The sequence below is a fragment of the Pelodiscus sinensis genome, chromosome 1, assembly GCF_052426305.1.
Source record: "Pelodiscus sinensis isolate ZL-2025 chromosome 1, ASM5242630v1, whole genome shotgun sequence".
Classification (NCBI taxonomy): Eukaryota; Metazoa; Chordata; order Testudines; family Trionychidae; genus Pelodiscus; species Pelodiscus sinensis.
Genome location: NC_143052.1, coordinates 59,137,618 through 59,149,152, shown reverse-complemented (window position 1 = coordinate 59,149,152; position 11,535 = coordinate 59,137,618).

Sequence of the window (11,535 nt, the reverse complement as noted above, 5' to 3'; positions counted from 1 at the left end):
CCTGAAGGAGTTGGCGCTCCAGCCAGCACCAGCCGAGGATGCGGCACCAAAGTCCTACAGTGCACCATCCTTGGTGCGGGAAGCAGTGGGGTCCTCTGGGACCTTGACAGAGGCAAGACGCCCTTCTACCCAGTACTGATCCCAGTTGCCGGTGCCCCCATAAGAAAAAGAGGATGGAGAGGGGCAGATTGCCATCTCGGCACGCACCTGTGGTGTGCGCTCAGTCAGGGCACCCTGATATGCCTGCACAGGCCTTAAGGCCTGCTGCTCCTGTGCCCACGCATGGCCAGTTGAGCACAGCCAGGGAGCATAGCCTGGACACTTTCAAGGTGACACGGGAGCTGATAGAGCTTACTTTGAGCCTGCCCTCACTGTCTTTAGCACATCATGATCGGTCCTGAGCCTGCACCAAGATGCCAGCACAAGACCCTGGAAGGTGATGGTCAAGACCTACACTGGCTGTGACCACAGCATAATTGGAGCCTCTCTCCCAAGAGTGGAGGGAGAGCTCAACCTCTAGCACCCCTATTCTGGCAGTACAGCCTGTGGCATTGGAGCACTTGATGCCGCCGCCACCACCACCTATCCAGCACTGGGGCAAGCCAGCAGCAATTGTCCACCATTCCTCATGGCAACGTTCACCGGGCCCACCCTCGGCAACACCATGGTCTGAGTACACTTGGACTCTGACATGGAGTTGGTTCAGGCCCCTGCCATGGTTTCCTGGTCCCAGTGTCGTTCCAGATCCCAGCACCGTTCCCACTCCCAGCATGGCTTGTGCCACCACAGTGCTTCGGGTCAATTGCTGCAGCAGACCTGGCCATCTATGGCAACACCCAAATCAGTGGCCTTTCTGGGCACCCATGTGCCTATCATCAGGCACAGGGGAGCGCCCTCTCTATTGCAGGCACCTTGAGCTTGGGGCTTTGGGTGCTACCATCAGCCATGCTGCTATCCCAGTCACTGGCAATGTCAACCCATAGGGAATCCCATAAACCCTTGGTGAATGGGGCTGGGGATCAGTGTCCTTGGAGCCATCCAGCTTCATCCCAGGCCTCAAACCAACCTCAGAATATGAGGATTTGACGGTGCACGAGTATTTATTGTCCTCTCTGGACAAGGCCCTGGGGTTGGCTTCTCCATCGATGCTAACGATGGACTCCCAGGCTTATCAGGGCCTTCTCAAGTGGCTGGCACAGTCAAAGGGTGCAGCTCGAGTGGGCGTTGGAGGATTCCCATGTGACGGTAGACATTATCAACTCACCATTGACATTATCAACACCCCATCTTGAGTGGCTCTGCCCCTGAATAAAACAGTGGCAAAATTACAAAAGCCCTCTGGCAGAGGTCTGGCTCCATGCTGCCCACAGATAAGAGGGCTCAGCGGTGGTACTTTGTCCCACAGGCAGGGCATGAGAACCTGTTCTCGCACCCTCTACCAGTCTCGATCTTGGTGCAAGCCACATCGTGAGCACCAAGGTCAACTGCGCCTACCCCCAAAAATAGGGAGGCCAAAAGTTCAGTCCCCTCGAGTCGCAAGACCTGTGCCTCTGAGAGTCTCCTGCTCAGGATTGCCAACCAACAGGTGCTCCTGAGCAGGTACGTCTTCAACTCTTGAGCAGCGTTGGGCAAGTTTAGGAAGCTGCTGCCCCAGGACTCCAGGCAGAAGTACAAGGCATTGACTTGAGGAGGGCAAGGTCATGTCCCGGGAGGCACTTCAGGCACTAGATGCCATGGATGTGGGAGCTCATACTATGGTGACCCCCTTGTCTTGCAGGGGGGTGCCTGGCTTCCAAATATCTGGCATCCCACCAGAAGTTCAGAACACTATTCAGGACCTGCCATTTGAGGGGGAAGGCCTGTTTTCTGAATGCATCAACTCCAGCCTCCACAGGTCAAAAGATACTAAGCAACCCTCAAGTGCCTTGGCACCCTGGCCCAGCAGAGACACTCCCTCCTAGGTCCCAGTCCTGTGCATTCCAGCAGGGAAATAGGCTGGACTTTTCGAGGTGTAGGAGCCACAAAAATAACAGAAATAACAGGCAGCTATCCTGCTCCTCATCCAATCGGGAGGAAGACCCCTTGACTAAACCCCAGGACCCCAGGCCAAATCTTTTGAAGATTCGAGCAGGGACAGTGTACCAGCATCAGTCATTCCCTTGTCAACCATTTATCTATCCCCTTTCCGCTGTGCCTGATCACACATCATGATGGACCGCTGGGTCCTAGGCACGGTTCAAAGTGCATACTTCATCCCATTCCAATCCTGCCCTCCCTCCCACCACCTTATTCTGTCCCTCTTCACAGATCCCCCTCATGAAGCATCTCTTAAGGTTGGAGGTGCACCAGTTCTTCAATGGGCTGTGGAGGAGATTTTGGCAGACCTCTGGGGCAAGGATTTCTACTCCTATTATTTCCTCGTTCTGAAGGCAGAGGGCGGCTTTTGCTCCATTCTGGACTTGAGGGGCCTCAATGCTTTTATAGGGAAATTAAGGTTCAACATGGGAATGTTGGCATCGATTGTTTTGTCCCTAGCTGCAGGAGACTGGTACGCTGCTCTTGATCTCAGATGCCTATTTCTGCATATTGATTGTGCTTCCTCACAGGCACTTCCTACAATTCATAGTGGGTCGAGATCATGACCAGTTCATGGCCCTTCTCTATGGCCCCAGAGTGTTCACAAAGTGTATGGCAGTCATCACTGCATCCTTGCATTCCAGCCAATTGACATGGTAGTGACCGTGCCTGAGGATGTGTTGAGATTCCTTGACTGCTGGCTGAGAGAGGACGTGGTTTGCAAGGGGATGCCATACCACAGCCCTTCCCCATCTAGTCAGCTGGTGACAGACGTCTTTGATATGGGCTGGGAAGCTCACTTCAGTGAGCTACAGGCTCAAGGTCTGTGGTCTTCCACGGATTGCTCCAGCTGTGTTTCAGTCTAGATGGACATGGCAGCGATGATTTATATAAACAAACAGGGTGGTGGTTGCTCTTATCCCCCGTGCCAGGAAGCCCTAGTCCTGTGAGAATTCTGCATCCCTCATGACATTCACCTGGTGGTCTTTTACCTTCCTGGGGCCCAGAATGTGCTGGTGGATCGCCTCAGCAGATCCTTTGAGGGACACAAGTGATCCCTCAGGGCAGACGTGGTTCTGTCCATCTTCTGCAAGTAGGGATTTCCCTACCTGAACCTGTTCACAACCCACAGCAACCAGAAGTGCCCGCACTTCTGCTCCCTCTTCAACCACAGCTCGGAGTCCATGCCTTTCCTCCATTTCCTCTGATTCACAGGGTGATTTTCAGGGTCAGGCAGTAGTGAGCCACCAGGATCTTAATAGCCCTGCTGTGACCTCACCAGCGTTGGTTCCTGGCCCTGCTCAATCTCTCGGTGGAGTGAACCCTGCCCCTCCCTCTGTACCCGGACCTGATCTCTCAGGAGTTCAACAGGTGTCGTCATCCGAACCTCTGATCCCTGTACCTCATGGTGTGGAAGCTCCATGGCTGAGTGCTCTGGAGAGGCAGTGTTCAGAACAGGTTCAGGCAGTTCTTTTGGGGCCTTCCATGAGGGCCTCTTATCTGTTAAGTGGAGGCGCTTCATGCTTTGGTTGGAGTGTAAAGGGTTCTCCCCTATGAAAGCCCCTGTCCCTGCTCTTTTGGATTACCTCCTGGACTTGAGAACCCAAGGCCTTGCCCCCTTCTTGGTCAGGGTGCACCAGGCAGCCATCTCAATTTTCCAGTCGGGGTCTCAGGGCAAGTCTGTTTTTGCAGACACTATGGTTCATCGCTTACTTAAAGGGTTGGACAGGTATACCCCACGTGCATCAGCCCCTGCCCCCCTGGGAACTTAACCTGGTGCTCATGAGGCTCATAGACCCTCCCTTCAAGCCGATGGCAACGTGTTCCCTCTTACACCTATCCTGGAAGGTGTCCTTCCTTGTAGCCATTACCTCCACTAGGCAGGTGCTAATTATGGCCCCTCTCTAGACAGTCTTTTTCAAGGGCAAGGACAGGCTTTGCCCCCAGCTTGAGTTTTTGCCCAAGGTGGTGTCTCATTTTCATGTTAAACAGGACTTATTTCTACCCAAAACCCCATGGTTCTGGGACAGAGCTGGCTTTAAACACCTTAGATGTTTGAAAAACTTAAAAAACAAAGAATAGTCTAGCAACACTTTAAAGACTAACAAAACATGTAGATGATATCATGACCTGTCATTGATACAACTCACTTCTTCAGGTGAGCATTGGCCTTTTATTTGGATAGGACAAAACCACTTTGTAAGTCTCTCCCCATTTCCCAGTTGTTTGGGTCCATAGCTGACCAGATGAGGGCTTGTCAGGGTCAGCCCAACATATTTTGACTTGGATCACTTCCAGCCTGTTATGACCTGGCGCGCATGTTCCATCTCCACCTATCACAGCCCATTCGACTAGGACCCAAGCTTCTTTCACCACCTTTTATGGCCCACATGCACACCATAGAGATCTGCAGGACAGCCACTTGGTATACTTTTGCAAGCCACTACGCCGTAGCAGAGCAGGCCATGGATGATGAGGTGGTGGGCAGGACAGTGTTGCAGTCTGTCTTTCTGTAGGCTCTGACCCCACCTCCATGAGTTCGGCTTTAGGTGTCCCTAAGTGGTATGGACATGAGCAAGCTCTTGAAAAGGAAAAAAATGATTACTTACCATTTGTAACTGTTGTTCTTCAAGATGTGTTGCTCATGTCTTTTCCTCATCCCACCCACTTCCCCTACATCGGAAGATTCCAGCAAGAAGGAACTGAGGGGGTAGGGAGCCAGCAGGGATATAAGCAGGGATATATATCTGCTGCTATGGTGGTGCCACTGCAGGGTGCTCCCCTGCTGGCCCAACAGGTACCACTAAGGGAAAACTCTCCCAACAACCTGTGCTTGCACTCCTAAGTGGAAAGGACATGAGCAATACTTCTCAAAGAACAACAGATACAAATGGTAAATAACCGGGTTTTTTTCCAGACCTTTCCTATCCCCAGGAGTGACCAACTGGTGAAGTGCAGTGGCCTGTTCTGCCTCTTAATCCCATTTATTCACAGAACTTCTCATTTGGTTTTACAGATAATATTCAAAACACACTGTTCCAGGATAACTTCATGGATGTAGTCAATGCAACTATCATTGGGCTTTAGAAGGTGCCATCAACTTTCCTTCTGCCTTCCAAAGGCATAGTCAATATTCTGGCAAGAAAAACAAGAACAGTGAAGGGCCTAGAGTCTGAACCTAGGGGGTGCTTCTACACTCCCTGGCTTGAAGCAGTTCCTATTATAGACAGCCAAAGAGGAATAATTAGGCTGATGAGAGAGCTCTCCCTTCAGAATAACATGTCTTTACCACACGTGCTACTGCAGCACAGCTACACTGGTGCAGCTACAAGTATGCAGTGCTGTTGTGTACACTTGATTTCATTGTTAAAGGCACATCTACTGCAAAGGATAAAGCCCTTTTGCGAATGTGTATCCATCAAAGGAAATAGTAAAAGTAGTAAACCATATACAATGGGTGAAATTCAGATCTGGTGTACATCCCAGAGCAGATGCATTATGTCATCATTAATCACTAAAGAAGCAGAAAGTACCAGAATCCAGTGTATACATAACTTCAGATTCTTTTGTTTGCCCACAAGAAAATGTGTAATTTTTTTAGTCGAGCATTTACTAAGGCTTTGCTGAGCATGCAAACAATATGTAGAACCCTTATTATGGTTATGGAACCATAAACTTTGCATAAGCACTTCTTGCTATTATCTCATATTAACAAAGTGGCTTCACTTTTATTTATTTGCAATAATTAGTTTTGAACTGTAGGCTGTTAGAAATGGACAAATCAGACAATGGAAAATCTGATTGTTTATGCCCGACTTGGGCTCTTGGAACAGTCCATTAAGAGACAGCCTAGGTGCAGCAGCCAAACCTTTACATGTAAACAGAGACAGAGTCTAGTTAAGTCAGCATCAGAACCATCCTGGTCATAAGCAGAGAACTAAATGTTACCGGCAAAGTAGATTAAAGAGCTTGGTTTATGAGCTCCTCAGCTGCCAGGCACAGCCTGTGTGGTCATGAGTGCAATAATTAGTTCCCGGGGAAGGGAAAAGCTGGTGCCAATGCTAGCATGCAATGAAAAAATAAGCATCTTTGGCATTGTGCTCTTTTTCTGTCTCCTGTTTGCAGCCTGTTAAGTCAGAAAATGAACAGCAGCAACACCAACACCAAGAATTACATGACGTTATATGCGGTCAGAGGTTCAGTTGTACATGGTGGTGAATGAGCTTTGTAATTAAAGTGACTGCATTAAAAATAATCAGTTGTTGGGTTCACCTTGTGCCCGTAGATGCACGTGTGTGGCTTCCATGCCTCACTGGGAGCTGAGTGCACATGTGAGGGCAGAATTTGGCTATGGGTGAAGACAGGAAGGGGTGCGGCTGTAATAATAATGAGGAGAGAAAAATGTACCACTGAATCAAATATTCTTTAGTTTCTCACTGCCAAATTGAACCAAAAATTCTTCTTATTCCTGTACTTCTGTGTGGAATATTGGAAATACTAGTGTTCAGTGTTCTCGAAAATTGCAGCTCATCCAGCATGTTGGGCAAATCCATTCTGACCAAGTAAGGATGGCACCAAGAGTTTGTCCTCACCTTGAACTGAACTTAGCCTGAACTTTTCTGAAATTTTTATAAAATAGTTTGGTAAACTTAAAATAAGTAAAAGATAAGGAAAAAGAAGAAAAGAAAAAGATGGAAGATTCTGGTTTTGTCTGTGACAGGAAATAGCACTACCAAAATATCCCAAGAAAGGCTATTGCTGTATTACTGCCCTCGGCCAAAACCAAGAAGTACTGGAAATCTTTCAAGAAATCCTGTTTGAGTTATTTCTAGTCTTACTTCCAGACCAATGAGGCTTGGATAAGTATTCAAAGGTTGGAATGCTTATCTGCACTTTCTTCCTCTGGTCTCCCCCTACCCCTATGAGAGAGCCTGAACTAATCAGCAACTCTCCATTGGCATTTCCTTCAGGAAATATCTCTGACTGGTTCTCCACTTATACAGGTCAGCCAATTGGAAGAAGCTCACAAAGAGCTGAGATTAAGTATGAGAGTGACTCATGACTTAACACTTCTCTTCTTAAAGGGTTCACTTATAAGCAAAAGCACACAACTCCTTGGAGGCAAGAAGGAATAATTTACAGAGACGTGGATATGCTAATTAATGACAGTAAAACTGAACAAAAAGTAATCTTGCTACTATACTGTCCTTACTCAATCTGTTCCCCTTGATGTTTGCAATTCTCTTCCTATCTTTCCTAAAATTAATTGTGAAGTTTTTTGTATAGAGACTATGATTTTGTTTTGTAAATTAACTTTCAGGATGATAGGCAGTTGAAGTTGTACCCAGATGACTTTTGAAATATATTTTTATATAAGGGCTGCATATGTTGATTTATTTCCTTTTATTCTAAGTGGGCATTTGTTCCTTCTGATTTCCCTACCTCATTTTCTGCAATGCTGTTCATGTTCAGCTTAAGCCCGGGGCAGAAAAATAGGTCGCTTCATATTTTAACTGAACCATTTCACTCATTTCTAATTATCTTTAAACTAGATATATTGGATAGATCTGGTTGGGAAACCTTTTAAAAATGAAAAGCAGAAATGAACATTTGAAATCTTTAATGATTTCTCTATTTTCTTACCAGTGCTAGTACTGGGATTTGTATTGAATATCAATGTGCAGATTGATTCAAAGTACTATGTATAATTATTTTTGCAACCTATCTAATTGTTCTGTTGTAATTTCTTCTCAGATAAGTCATATCTCAGTTAGGAGTGGAGTTTTTAGATAAGATCTTTTAGAAATGCCTATCTATATAATCTTTTCTGAGCAATCAGAGGTTTTATAAGCTTATCTCAAATAAATCCCAATTCCTTCTGATTGTAACTGTGTTTGGTTTGAGATAAGTTGACAAATAGTTTGTGTGATGGTTTGTATGCAATTCCTTTATACTGCACTATTAATAGTTGCATTAAGATATGAAATCTTGGAGTTTTACCCACAAGATCCTGGATGTTTAGATGCAAATTTTTAGTATACAAGTAACAAAGGTTTGCAAAGAGTTTTGACTTCCTCAGTTTCCTTAGATGTAAGCCATTATTGTAAAGTCTAGAAAAGTCCATTCTCCTTAACCTCTGTTGATAGGACAAGAAGCAATGGGCTTACATTACAGCATGGGAGGTTTAGGTTGGACATTAGGAAAAGCTTCCTCTCTGTCACGGTGGTTAAGCACTGGAATAAATTGCCTAGGAAGGTTGTGGTATCTCCATCACTACAGACTTTTAGGAGCAGGTTAAACAAACACCAGCCACAAATGGTCTAAATCAGTGTTTTCCAAATGGTGTTCCACAGAACCCCAGGATTCCACAAAGTGAAAATAAGGGTTCCGCGAGTAAATTCCATTACAATAACATTTTATGGCTTAAAAATAATATTTAAGCATTTATGAATTTTATTGAAAATAATTTTCATTTGTGTTTGCCACGATAAGTGTCCCTGTGTAATGCCAGCTTAGCCAGAGAGTGGGGATGATGATGTCACTACTCAGCGCTGCGTGCGCAGTCAGTCAGTGGTGCAATCAGTTGTTATATACCACCGTAAATCCCCCAACTCACTCTCAGGAAGCGTGGATCGCGTGGGCAACTGAATACGAATATACTAGTGTAGTGTCGGACAAAATCGAAACTTTAGCTGTGAAAGCAGTTGCTTGTATGGGAGTGCACAGGCAGTGCTCTCGTGAATACTTTACTTTAGTATAGTCACGTGATTTCTTGTATTTAAAATTTTTACCGTGACAAATATAAATTGACTACGATAGATTAATTTTTGTGCCATTAAACTAAATATTCATCTCATGACCTTATTTAGCATTTGTTTATTACTATCCTTATTTATTTATGGTCTACTTTTTCAGCTCCATATATGACTGTTATTAGGAAGTTCTGCAAAATTCTTTTGAGTTTAAAAGGATTTTGTGGCCAAATAAAATTGGGAAACACTGATCTAAATGGTGGTTGGTCCTGCCATGAGTACAGGGGATGGGACTTGATGACCTCTAGAGGTCCCTTCCAGTTCTATGGTTATTTTTAGAAAGCTATAGAATAGGTAGGAGACTCCTGTTAACACTGTTATAGATTGGTGGTCATGTTAAGACCATATCTATAATCAGTTTACTTCTCAAAAAATTAAAAGTTTGAGTGAAATCTGGGAGCCCTTGAAATCAGTGGGAATCTTCACCTAAATTTCATGGTCTAGAGTTCACACTTTGTGTCTGACTTGAACACCTACAACATTGGGTATTGTAATAATACATTGAATGTATTATTCAGTGAAGGTGTATTATTCAGTGAAAATTTATTTTAATATCAACAAAATATTTCAGTGTTTTATCTGGGTAGCTGAGGGAAAGGGAAGTCCAAACTATCAAAATAGCTAACAGTAGCAGCTTGTACATAGAGAAAGCAAACTGTGCCATTATTTACTAACTAGAAACAAATGTTACAGATTTGTTTTTTAGTTAAAAACAAACCCCAGTGTGGATGCTAAATAAGAAATTTAACCTGAATTTTTCTTTGATAATTAGCTGTTAATATAAAAAACCACAAACACTTCTTAGCTTCACTTACATGCGATAAAACTTCCCGAAATATGATTTAATTTGGCAGAAGGATTTCAAAAGTAAGATTTTTACAAAACAGTTCAGAGCATTAGTATGGAATGCATCAACTCTAAAAATAGACAACAAAATCGTGTACCTGAATGAAATGCCTAAAGGAACAAAAGAAATCAATTATTTCAAGACGGAAACTTGTGTCCTTTACTTCTAATCAACGTAATTTATGTAATCGATGAGTCAGAGAACTTGAAACTGTTATAATGAAGAAATATACAGCATAGCAAAAGAATTAGGCTCATTTAGAATAATGTTGCAGAGAAGCCATCAATAATATATTTGCATAGTACTATGCAATATTCATATGGCTGTTCCAAAACAAACATGACCACATAAATACAACACTGATTTGGAGAAGACCTATATACATGGTAATCTTGAGAATAAATGCTGTGATTATGGGCACAATCCTGCAATCCACAATCATAGTAGTAGGTTTTATTCAAGCTCGTACTCCCATTGAATTATTGCAGCTACTGAATCCTATTGGTTCTTCCTTTACGACATAGCCAAACTCCATTCTTTATTCTCTGTTTCCACTACAAAAAACTTGTCCACTTCTTGGTCATTTCTTGTCCTAACATCTGCCACCAATTCTGTCCTAAGGGTCTTACTATGTCATCCTGCTGAACCCACAATTTTCTTCTAAAATGATAATTTTATCTGGCACATCTGACCATGTTACTTCCTACTTTGAATTTTTTGCAGCATTCCTCTAGCCTTAGTTCATACTTCTAACACTAACCTGCAAAGCCCATGTGATGGTTAGGAGGGATACTACCCTTTTCTGGACATTCCAACCATTTAAAACCCATAGACAGTGGGCCCCTAGAGAGCCTCTAGGAAAGCAGGAAGTGTTGGCAGGAAGCCAGGAGAGCCAAAGAAAACAGTGTGGGGGGTTTTAAATTGGAAACAATGATCTTCCTGTGGCAGTCTTTGCATGACTGAAGAAGAGCTGGATAGATACGAATTAAGCCAGGAAGCAAGGCATGAAGAATCCATGAGAGCAGGGGTGGGCAAATACTGGCCCATTGGCCAGATCCAGTCCACCAAGGTTAATCCCTGGTGAGTCCCCACACCATCATATTTACCTGCGCCTCCACAGGTATGGGGCATCACAGTTCCGATTGACCACACATCACATAGGGAAGGAATAAACTTTGGAACAAGAGATATGTGAGTAGAAGAGGGAATGTTTAAAGAGACACAATCAAGTTATTTTCTTTATTTTGGGTGTGTTAGATTTCTGTGCTGAGCGCATATTACCTCCTCCTCCTTATATTGTAACTTTTAAACTGAACCCCAGGGAAGCAATTCCATGTTTTTAATTTAGCCTTTTCTCAATTGCTCTGTAACATTTAGCAACCAAATAATGTTTTACCAAGTATGTCATCTTTGTTTCATTAATAAACTTACCTTTTAAAGACTATGATCTGATTGCTGTGTCCTAGAAGGCAGGAGGTTCTGTGTGCACATGCCTGAGACTACACAGTCAGCTATTAAGTAATGTACAGGGTTTTTTTTTAAGTTTTCTCTAGAGGGAAGGTTAAAGAGTTTGAGGGTACCCCACAGGAAGAAATTCCCAAGTGCATTTTCCCAGATTCTCAAAGGATGCTTTGCATTTGGGTGGTGACAGTGTGTCATCCAAGGTCACTTGCATAATCACTTCGTAGCATTCTACCACTCTCATTATTGGTTTTCCTTCATGTCACTCTCATACTTTTAACTCCCTCACTTTCCTAATATTAGCAAGCAACTAGTATGAAACTTTTTATTTATTTATGT